At 43.0% G+C, this 12,484-nt stretch overlaps 1 protein-coding gene across 2 annotated transcripts in view; it reads left to right on the forward strand.

The window, feature by feature from the left end:
* Positions 1-12,484, forward strand: part of chd6 (chromodomain helicase DNA binding protein 6) — a 268,663-nt gene that overhangs the window by 16,745 nt on the left and 239,434 nt on the right. The gene's annotated exons all lie outside the window — the stretch shown is intronic.

Raw genomic sequence — 12,484 nt, forward strand, 5'->3', positions numbered from 1 at the left:
TCATAAGATATAGGAGTGAAAGTAAGGCCTTTCGGCCCATCGAGTCCACTCCGCCATTCAATCATGGCTGATGGGCATCTCAACTCCACTTACCCGCATTCTCCCCGTAGCCCTTAATTCCTTGTGACATCAAGAATCTAGCAATCTCTGCCTTGAAGACATTTAGCGTCCCAGCATTACACTCCACTGCACTCTGCGACAATGAATTCCACAGGCCCACCACTCTCTGGCTGAAGAAATGTCTTCGCATTTCTGTTCTGAACTGACCCCCTCTAATTCTAAGGCTGTGTCCACGGGTCCTAGTCTCCTCGCCTAATGGAAAAAATTTCCTAGCGTCCACCCTTTCCAAGCCATGTATTATCTTGTAAGTTTCTATTAAATCTCCCCTTAATCTTCTAAACTCCAATGAATGCAATCCCAGGATCCTCAGCCGTTCCTCGTAGGTTAGACCAACCATTCCAGGGATCATCCGTGTGAATCTCCGCTGGACATGTTCCAGTGCCAGTATGTCCTTCCTGAGGTGTGGGGACCAAAACTGGACACAGTACTACAAATGGGGCCTAACCAGAGCTTTATAAAGTCTCAGTAGCACAACGGTGCTTTTATATTCCAACCCTCTCGAGATAAATGACAACATTGCATTCGCTTTCTTAATCATGGACTCAACCTGCATGTTAACCTTTAGAGAATCCTCGACTAGCATTCCCAGATCCCTTTGTACTTTGGCTTTACGAATTTTCTCACCATTTAGAAAGTAGTCTATGCTTTTATTCTTTTTTCCAAAGTGCAAGACCTCGCATTTGCTCACGTTGAATTTCATCAGCCATTTCCTGGACCACTCTCCCAAACTGTCTAGATCCTTCTGCAAATGAGTTTCCTCATTTCCCCTCCCCCCACCTTGTCTCAGTCGGTTCCCTCAGCACCGCCCTCCTAACCTGCAATCTTCTTCCTGACCTCTCCGCCCTCACCCCACTCCGGCCTATCACCCTCACCTTGACCTCCTTCCATCTATCACATCTCCATCGCCCCTCTCCCAAGTCCCTCCTCCCTACCTTTTATCTTAGCCTGCTTGGCACACTCTCCTCATTCCTGATGAAGGGCTTATGCCCGAAACGTCGAATTTCCTATTCCTTGGATGCTGCCGAACCTGCTGTGCTTTAACCAGCAACACATTTTCAGCTAGATCCTTCTGCAGCCTCCCCACTTCCTCAGTACTACCTGCCTGTTCACCTAACTTCATATCATCGGCAAACTTCGCTAGAATGCCCCCAGTCCCTTCATCTAGATCATTAATATATAATGTGAACAGCTGCAGCCCCAACACTGAACCCTGCAGGACACCGCTTGTCGCCGGCTGCCATTCCGAAAAAGCACCTTTTATCCCAACACTCTGCCTTCTGTCAGACAGCCAATCCTCAATCCACACCAGTAGTTCACCTCGAACACCATGGGCCCTCACCTGCTCAGCAGCCTCCCGTGTGGCACCTTATCAAAGGCCTTTTGGAAGTCTAGATAGACCACATCCACTGGGTTTCCCTGGTCTAACCTACTTGTCACCTCTTCAAAGAATTCCAACAGGTTTGTCAGACACGACCTCCCCTTACTAAATCCATGTTGACTTGTTCTAATCAGACTCTGCTCTTCCAAGAATTTAGAAACCTCATCCTTAATGATGGATTCTAGAATTTTACCAACAACCGAGGTTAGGCTAATTGGCCTATAATTTTCCATCTTTTGTCTTGATCCTTTCTTGAACGAAGGTTCAAGACCCAGGGACTTTGAAGAAATGGTGATACATTTCAAGTTGAAGATATTGATTGTGTTTGAGGGCAACTAGTACGTGGAGATGTTCCCATGCATCTAGTGCCCTTGTCCTTCTTGGTGATAGAGTTAATGAGTTTGGAAGATACTGTTGAAGGAACCTTGAGCTGCTGCATTGCATCTTGTCAACATCTACCAATTCAGTAGGGATGGAATTATCTTGGACGTTTTTGAGCTTGAGTGTTTTGGAGCTGCATTAATCTAGACAAATGGAGTGTATTCCATCATACTCCCTACTTATGCATTGTCAATGCAGGGGGTGGGGGGAAGGTTTGAGGAATCAGGAAGTGAGTTACTGCAGGGTTATTAGCCCTAACCTGGTCTTTTATGGCTAGTCCATTTCAGTTTCTTTTCTGGTCAGTGGTAAGCCCCAAGATGTTCAGATGGAATTCTAAAATAGTAATACCATTCAATTCCAAGGGTAATGTTTAGATTCTTTCTTGTTTAAGATGTTCATTGCTTTAAATTAGGTAACATGAATGTTATTTGCCACTAATCAGGCTAAGCTTGGATGTTGTCCAGGTTTTGCTGCTGCTTCAGCATCTGAGCAATTGGGAATAGTGCTGAAGATTGTGGAATCTGAACATTCCCACTTCTTGCCTCATGTTGGAGGAAATGCATGTAAATAGTGGTCGTTGTGTTGGGCAGTATGAGGTGTCTGTAACGATGGTAATTTTGGGAGAGTTTGTTACTTCTCTTTACTGGAAAACTCAAAGTTACAGTAATAGTTAGGAGGAAAGGTTTATGGATTATGTTGTAATAACGATGCTTCATATTAATATTTTTTGGAGAACTTGTGTTTTGAATGAATTGGAAAAAAAACAGATTTATTTCAGGTATTGTGGGGATACCTAGAGTGGTCTCTTTTAAAGAGATCACTGGAAGTTCATGGGCGTTGGAGCTTTTGCTAAAAAGGCTCCCTAGAAATTATATTGATGAAAACTCTCTTGTTGAGTTCAGGGTAAAGCTATTGGTCCTTTGGAGGACACTGAACTGCTAAAAATTGAATTTTTTTCATTGACTCATGAGGCATTACAGACTGGATCAGCATTTATTAGCCATCCCTCATCGCCCTTGAGAAAATAGTAAGCTGTTTCCTTGAACCGCTGCAGTCCACTTTGTGTAGGTGCACTCTTACAATGCCCTTACAGAGGGAGTTCCAGGATTTTGACCCTGAGGTAGTGAAGGAATAGTAATGTGCTTCTACGTCAAGATGACAAGTGGCTTGGAGAAGGACTTGTAGGTTGTGATGTTCCTAAGTACTTTATGCATCCTTGTCCTTCAAGATATGGTGGTTTTGGGGTTAGGATGTACTGTCTTAGAGTGAATTTCTGCAATGCATCTTATTGGTGGTGCATGCTGTTGCTACTGGATGCCACTGGTTAAGGGACTGAATATTTGTGATTTTAGTACTAATCAAGCAAGCTGCTTGTTCTGATGGTGTCAGAGTTTAGTGCTGTTAGAGCTGCACTCATCTGAGCAACTGGGAGTACACCAATACACTCCTGACTTGTGCCTTATAGATTGTGGAGCGTTAGGAGGTGAGTTAGTCTGCAGGATTCCTAGCTTCTGACCTACTCTGATAGCCATAGTATTTATACGAATAGTCGAGTTGAGTTTCTGGTCCATGGGTAACCCAAAGGATATTGATCGTGGATGAAGTGATTCAGTGATGGAGATGCTATTGAATGTCAAGTGGCGATGGTTAGATTATCTTTCTGATCATAGATCACAGACTATAGAATCATACAGTACTGAGGGATACAGCCCATGTGTAGGCAGTTGAGTTGGCACAGATATGGCGGGATGAAGGACCAGTTCTTCTGCTGTACTGTTTGCGCCAGTTCTACTTTCTCCCACTAAGACATATCCTTGAAGGTTATGACTTCTCAAGATTGTGAGGTTTCCCCAGGCAGTGTATTCCAGGTCCCCATCATCCTTTAGGTGAAAACATTTTTTCTCATTCCCCCCCCCCAACCTCCTGCCTTTCATTTAAAAATATGCCCCTTGTTCTTGACCCTTTAACTAAGGGGGACAGCTAGCTGCTTTATGTTCACCCTATCCAGGTTCCTCATTCTTATATACCTCAAACAGTACCCTTTCAACCTTCTGCACCTTAAAGAAAACAACCCGTGCTTATCCAGCCTCTTTTCATGGATGAAACGCTTCATTCCAAGCAGCATCTCCTCAGTGCTTCCCCAACCACATCCTCCTTATAGTGTGGTGACCAGAACAGCACATAGTACTATAAAGTTCCATACTGCTCCAATATAATCTCCTTCGCTTATTGGTACCTTGACTGATAATGGCAAATGTCTCATTATTTTATAAATGATCTGGTTGTGGGGGTAGAAGGATGGGTTAGTAAATTTGCGGATGAAACTAAGGTAGGCAGAGTTATAGCTAGTGCCGAAAGATGTTGTGGGTTACAGAGGTACATAGAGAAAATGCAGAACTGGGCTGAGAAGTGGCAAATGGAGTTTAATGCAGAAAAGTGTGATGTAGTTCATTTGGAAGGAGTAAGAGGAATGCAGAGTACCTGGCTAATGGTAAAATTCTTGGTAATGTAGCTGAACAGAGATCTTGTGTCCTGGTGCATAAATCTCTGAAAGTTGCCACCCAGGTTGATAGGGTTGTTAAGAAGACATATGGTGTGTTGGAGTTTATTGGTAGGAGGATTGAGTTTTGGGGCCATGAGGTCATGCTTCAGCTGTACAAGAGACTGGTGCGGCCGAACCTGGAGTATTGCGTGCAGTTATGGTCATCGCATTATAGGAAGGTCATGGAAGCTTTGGAAAGGGTTCAGAGGAGATTTACTAAGATGTTGCCTGAGATAGAAGGAAGGTCTTACGAGGAAAGGCTGAGGGAACTGAGGTTGTTTGCATTGGAGAGAAAAAGGTTGAAAGGTCACTTAATTGAGACATATAAGATAATCAGAGGGTTAGATAGGGTGGACAGGGAGAGCTTTTTCCTCAGATGGTGAAATTTAACATGAGGGGACATAGCTTTAAATTGAGGGGTGATAGGTTTCGGACAGATATCAGAGGAAATTTCTTCACTCAGAGTAGTAGGGGTGTGGAACAGCCTGCCTGCAACAGTAGTTGACTCGCCAATATTCAGGGGATTTAAGTGGGCATTGGATATACATATGGATAATAATAGAACGGTGTATTTTAGATGGGCATCAGATTAAATTCACAGGTCGCGCAACATCGAGGGCCAAAGGACCTGTACTGCGCTGTAACGTTCTTTAAAAAAAATGCTGCCTTAACTACCCTATTAAATGTCAAACCACTTTCAGGGGTGTGTGACAACACCCCAAAATCTTCCTGTTCATTTTGGGTAGCGTGGACATGAGTGAGATGTTTCCTCTCGTAAGAAAATCTAGGACCAGGAGAAACCGTGACTAATGCACCTTCAGAGGGAAGGGACAATCTTTTAGAACTGGGATGAGGAGGAATTTCTTCAGCAAGAGGGTGGTGAACCTGTGGAATCCATTGCCACAGAAGGCTTTGAAGGCCAAGTCATTGAGTGTAATTAAGAATTAGATGGGTTCTTGATTAGTAAGAAGATCAAGGATTGCAGGGAGGAGGCAGGAGAATGGGTTTGAGAAACATACTAACTATGATTGAATGGTGGAACAGACGCAATGAACCAAATGGCCTAATTCTCTTATATATCTTGAGGTCTTCCTAGCGTCTTGTCATTTATTGAGTACTGCCTTGTCTCTTTGGAGATGGTCATTTCCTGGCGTTAGTGTGACACAAATGTTACTTGCCACTTGTCAGCCCATGCCTGGATATTGAGTTGAAACAGGTGGTGCTTGATAAGCACAGCAGGTCAGGCAGCATCTGAGGAGCAGTAGAGTTGATATTTCTGGCATATGTCTTTCATCACATTCATAGAACCCAACCTATTCAGACCCCAACTCTAACCATGGCAACATTCTTGTAAATCTTTTCTGAACGCTTTCAAGTTTCACAACGCTCTTCCTATTAGCAGGGAGATCATAACTGCATGCAGTATTCCAAAAGTGGCCTAAACAGAGTCCTGTACAGCCACAACATGACCTACCAACTCTTGCACTCAGTGTACTGACCAATAAAGGCGAGCGTACCAAACGCCGCCTTCATTATCCTATCTTTCTGCGACTATGAACTATGAACCTGCACGCCAAGGTCTGTTTGTTCGACAACACTCCCCAGGATCTTACCGTTAAGTGTACATGTCCTGCACTGATTTGTCTTTCCTAAATGCAGCATCTCTCATTTATCTAAAGTAAATTCCATCTGCAACTCCTCAGCCCATTGTCATATTTAATCACGATCCTGTTGTACTCTGGCATAACCACCTTCACTGTCCACCACACCTCCAATTTTGGTGTCATCTGCAAACTTACTAATCATGCCTCCTATATTCACATCCAAATCATTTATATAAAAGCTGAAAAGCAGTGGACCCATCAGTGATCCTTGTGGCACTCCACTGGTCATAGGTCTTCAGTTCTAAAAGCAATCCTTCACCACCACCCTCTGTCTTCTATCTTCAAGCCAGTTCTGTATTCATATGGCTAGTTCTCCCTGTATTCCATGTGATCTAACCTTGCTAACCAGTTTCCCATGAGGAACCTTGTCGAAGGCCTTACTGAAGTCCATATGGATCATGTCCACTTCTCTGCCTTCATCAATCCTCTTTGTTACTTCAAGTTTGTGAGATATGATTTTCCACGTACAAAGCCATGTTGACTATCCCTAATCAGTCCTTGCCTTTCCAAATGCATGTAAGTCCTGTCCCTCAGGATTCCCTCCAACAGCTTGCCCACCACCAACGTCAGGCTCACCAGTCTGTAATTCCTGGCTTTTCCATACTACCTTTAAGTAGTGGCACCACCATAGCCAACTTCCAGTCTTCAGTCACCTCACTTGTGGCTATCGATGATAGAAATATCTCAGCCAGTGTGGGATTTGAACTCTGCATTGCAAACCAGCCGTCTAGCCAACTGAGGTGAAAGTGAAGACTGCAGATGCTGGAGATCAGAGTCAAGATTAGATTGGTACTGGAAAAGCACAGCAGGTCAGGCAACATTCGAGGAACAGTTTCCTGATAAAGGGCTTTTGCCTGAAACGTCGATTTTCTTGCCTGACCTGCTGTGCTTTTCCAGCACCACCCTAATCTTAGCCCAGTCAACTGAGCTAACCAACTATCAATCTGTTGTCCATTTTGACCTGATAAAGGTCAACGTATTTATTACCATCATAATTGATTGTTCTTTATTGATCAAATATATGGTAAAGAACTGTGAAGTTACTTATTTTTGTTGGAAAAATAGGTGAGAATATTTTTCAAATGGTCGGAAACTAGGAATATTTTGGTATTCAAATGGATCTGGAGGGACTTAAAGAACAAAGAATTTTTACAGACCAGGAACAGGTCCTTCGGCCCTTCAAGCCTGAGCCAATCCAAATCTACTGTCTAAACCTGTCACCCAATTCCTAAGCATCTGTATCCCTCTGCTCCCCACCTACTCATGCATCTGTCCAGATGCATCTTCAATGAACCTACCGTGCCTGCCTCTACCACCTCTGCTGGCATCGTGTTCCAGATGCCCACCACCCTCTGTGTGAAGTACTTGCCATGTGTATCCCCCTTAAACTTTCCACCTCTTACCTTCAAACTGTGACCTCTCATTATTGAATCCTTCACCCTGGGAAAAAGCTTGTCTCTATCCACCCTGTCTATACCCTTCATGATTTTGTAAACCTCAGTCAGGTTCCCCCCTCAATCTCCTTTTTTCTAATGTAAACAAACCTAACCCACTCAACCTCTCTTCATAGCTAGCACCTTCCATACTAGGCACCATCCTCGTAAACCTTCTCTGCACCCTCTCCAAAGCGTCCACATCCTTTTGGTAATGTGGTGACCAGAACTGTACGCAGTATTCTAAATGTGGCTGAACCAATGTCTTGTACAATTTTAACATGACTTGCCAGCTCTTATACTCAATCCCTCGTCCAGTGAAGGCAAGCATACTATATGTCTTCTTGACCACTCTATCCACCTGTGCAGCAACCTTCAGGGTACAATGCAGCTGCACTGCCAGATCTCTCTGCCTATCAACCTTTCCCAAGGCTCTTCCATTCATTGTATAATTTGCTCTAGAATTAGACTTGCCTAAATGCATCACCTCACATTTGTCTGGATTGAAATCCATCTGTCACTTTTCCACCCAACTCTCCAGTCTATCTATATTTTCCAGTATTCTTTGACAGTCCCCTATGCTTTCTGCTACTCCACCAATCTCTGTGTCATCTGCAAACTTGCTGATCAAACCAACAGTACCCTCTTCCAGATCATTTATGTATATCACAAACAACAGTGGCCCCAACAGTGACCCCTGTGGAACACCACTGGTCACCTTTCTTCATTTCGAAAAACTCCCTTCAACTACTACTGTCTCCTGTTGCTCAACCAGTTCTTTATCCACCTGGCCAGAACACCCTGCACACTATGTGACTTCACTTTCTCCATTAGTCTACCTTGGGGGACGTTATCAAATGTCTTACGTATATGACATCAAAAGTCCACATATATGACATCAACTGCCCTTCCTTCATATATCAACTTGGTCACTTCCTCAAAGAACTCTATGAAGTTGGTAAGGCACGATGTCCTGTGCACAAAACCACATTGCCTATCACCAATAAGCCCATTCTTTTCTAAATATAAATAGATCCTATTCCTCAGTACCTTTTCCAGCAACTTTCCCACCACTGACATCAGGCTCACTGATCTGTAGTTACCTGGAATATCCCCACTACCCTTGAATGAACCACTTCAAGCTTCCCTTTAATAATAATGATTAGGAGGAGCAACTAAACAACCATCTCTAGGGAAGTAATATTAGATAAACTAATGGGGCTAAAGGCAGATATGTGCTCTGCCCTGATGCTTTGCATCCTAGGATCCTAAAAGGTGGTTGCCGGTTGGTTGTAAATTTCAAAAATCCTTGGATTCTGGAGACATATTGGAGGATTGGAAAACTGCCAATGTGACACCTCTATTCAAAAAGGTGATAGGAAAAAGTGGGTAGCTAGAGGTTGGTGGGTCAAGGGATTTATTCACAGGTAATCAGTGGAGTTCCACGGGGGTCCGTGCTGGCATTGCAATTGTTTATGATATATATTAATGTCTTAGAGGCAGGGAGTAAATGTACTGTTGCCAAATTTGCACGTGATGCAACAATAGATGGAAAGGCAAGTTGTGAAGGGGTTACAGTTTACAGATAGGTTAAGTGAGTGTGCAAAAAGTTAGAGTATAACATGGGAAAATGTGAAGTTATTCAGTTTTTTAATAATTCATTAATGGGATGAGGGCAATGTTGGCTAGGCCAATATTCATGGCCCAGAGTGCAGTTAAGAGTCAACCACATTTCTGTGGGTTTGGAATCACATTTGGGTCAGACCAGATAAGGATAGTGGTTTCCTTCATTGAAGGACATTAGTGAACCAGATGGACGTCTTTTTCCCTGACAATCGACAATGGATTCTAGATTATTATTAAATTCAAATTTGGCTCCGACCCATTACTTGGGTCTCTGGATTAATAGTCCAGTGATTAATAATATCATGTGGCCATTGCCTTGCCATCTCCCTCTGGCAGGGAGAACAAAAGTTCCGAAAGAAAAGAACAAAAGAGAAGTATTATTTAAATGGAGAAAAACTGCAGAAAGCTGTCAAACTAAGGCATTTGGGATCGTGTTGGCATTCGCACACATAACACAGAAAGCTAGCACCGAGGTAAGGCGAATGGAATATTGGCCCTTATTTCGTAGGAGTTGGAGTATAAGAGTAGGGAAGAGTTGAAGAGTGAGGTGCTGGAAAAGCACAGCCGCTCAGGCAGCATCTGAGGAACAAGAGAATCGATGGTTCAAACATAAGCTCTTAATGAACAGCCTTTGTTCAAAATATTGATTCTCCTGCTTCTCAGATGTTGCCTGGCTGGCTTTTCCAACACCACAGTCTTTGACTCTGACCTCCAGCATTTGCAGTGCTCACTTTCTCCCTGTAAGATTAGGGAAGTCTTACTACAACTGGTGAGACCACATTTGGAGTATTATGATCAGTTATTTTCCCTCTATTTAAGGAAGGATATTATTTCATTGGAGGCTGAAGATTCACTAGGATGTTTTTGGGTATGGAGGGAATGTCTTATGAGCAAAGATTTGAACAAAGAACAACACAGCACAGGAACAGCCCTTCGGCCCTCCAAGTCTGCACTGACACATTTTGCCCTTCCATACTAAAACTGTCTTCACTTACAGGATCCATATCTCTCTATTCCCTTCCTATTTATGTATTCATCCAGGTGTTTCTTGAATGCTGCTATTGTGTCTGCTTCCACTACCACCTCTGACAGTGCATTCCAGGCAATCACCATCCTTTATGTGAAAAACTTGCCTTGCACATGTCTTTTAAACTTCCCCCCTCGCACTTTGAACCTGTGTCCTCTAGTAATTGACCCCTCCACCCTGGGAAAATGCCTCATACTTTCCACTGTACGAATGCCATTCACAATCTTATAAGCGTTGCCCCTCAACCTCCTGCGTTTTAGTGAAAACAAACCCAGTCTATCCAATCTTTCTTCATAGCTCAAATCTCTCGTACCAGGCAATATCCTGGTCAACCTTCTCTGTACCCTCCCCAAAGCACCCACATCCTTTTGATGGTGTAGTGACCAGAACTGTATGCAATATTCAAAGTTAGACCACACTTAAAATATTGGGACTCTATTCAGTGGAGTTTGGAAGAATGAGAGATTATCTCAATGATAAATGCTGAAAGGATGTTTTCCCTCATGGGAGAGTCTAGGACCAGAGAACATAGTCTCAGAATAAAGGGGTGCCAATTTAAATATAAGATGGGTAACTTCTCTGAACGTGAATGTTTTTGGAAAAGAGAGCTGGGGGTGCAGAGTTCTTGTGTATATGTAAGGCTGAGACAGAAAGATTCTTGATCAGTTAGGGATTGAAGGTTATGGGGAAAGGGGAGAAAAATGGACTTGAGGAATGTTAGGTCAGCCATGATCCTGTTGAATAGCAGAGCAAACTCGAGGGGCCAAATGCAAGGGAATTTGAAGTCTAAGGGTGAAATCTCACTGAAATGTTTTCGGGTCTTGATGAGATCACAGCAGAGTAATGTGGGCAGTTTCAATCTGTTTACCTAAGGAAGGATTCATATGCCTCAGAGTGAATGCAGTGACGTTCAGAGATTGAGCAGGATAGTTTGATATTCCCTGCAGTTTGAAATGTGAGAGATTGTACAATTTGTAAGGTGCTTTACTGGGTAAATTTCAGGTGGATACTCCTCTTGGTTGTGGAGTCTAAGCTGGAGGTCACAGGTTATGTAAGGTTCAGCCATTAGGACTGAGATGAGAAATACTCCACCCAAACTGAGCTGTGAACGCTTGTTTCATTGCTGAGGATATTCAAGACAGATTGGCAGATTTATGAATGCAAAGGGAGGTGGTGTGGTAAATAAGTTGAAAGGTCTTATTGAGCGAGGAACAGGCTAAAAAGGCTGAATCACCTACTGCAGCTCTTACTTTACCAGACAACTTTCAGGCTTCTCATTTCAGGGGTTTCAAGTTCCCATGTTCTATACTGACCAGAATTTGATTCAATATTTCAGTAGAGTGCTTTATGCAAGCTTATTAATTCCTCGTGCCCCAGAGCTGACACTTGTGTGTTAGTCCAATTTAATGCCGTTGTCCATTTGATGAAATTCTAGAGTCACTTTCTTCTTCACATTTAAAATTTTTTTTATTGTGTGCGCCCTCCAAACTTAGAGCCTAATCTCCTGTTGGATTTCATACTGAATTCTAAGTGTAGAATTATGCTTCTGTGATCCACAAAGGCCATTATCTGAGTGAACTCAGTAGTTGCATCAGACGTGACTACATCCTCCTCATCTTGCCTCAAGTAGAGGAGTTTAAGGAGTGACCTAACTAAGCAGTTCAAAATGATCCAGGACATTGATTAAGATATGTATTGCGAAACAATTTCCCCTCATGAGGAAAGTGGAAGTTCAAATATCCATGAACGTGTGCATATTACAAACAGTAAGGAAGACCACCATTGAATGGTTGGAGTATGAAGTGAAGATGTTTTGCTGCAGCTATGTAGAGCTTTGGAAAAGACTCACCTACACACTGATTTCATCTCTTTACTTAAGGAAGCATACATTTGTATGAGAGTAAATGCAGTGAAGATTGATTCCTGTGGTTGGGGCCGTTGTCCTACAAGGAGAGAGAGCTGAATGGCCTGTTTTCTCTAGAGTTTAAAAGAATGAGCAATGATCTTAATGAGATGGATAATGTTTTTAGAGGGTTTAACAGCATAGATTCTGACAGATTGTTTCCCTGCCTAGTTCTGGAAGCAAAACTTCCTGTTAGCTGTGTGGCCAATCAGAGGTTGTGCTCATGCTGATAAAATCATTCATTCATTCATTCATTCAGTGCACTTCAGGAAGTCACTGCTGCACGAGGAACTTGGAGGTATCATTTTAGGGTAAGAGTTTGTCTGTTTAAGGCTGAGATAAGAAGCAGCTTTTTTTTCTCCTGGAATGGTGGTTTGGTGTTGGAGAAATGCAAACTGTGGCTGCTCAGC

Source organism: Hemiscyllium ocellatum, chromosome 15, assembly GCF_020745735.1.
Source record: "Hemiscyllium ocellatum isolate sHemOce1 chromosome 15, sHemOce1.pat.X.cur, whole genome shotgun sequence".
Taxonomy (NCBI): Eukaryota; Metazoa; Chordata; class Chondrichthyes; order Orectolobiformes; family Hemiscylliidae; genus Hemiscyllium; species Hemiscyllium ocellatum.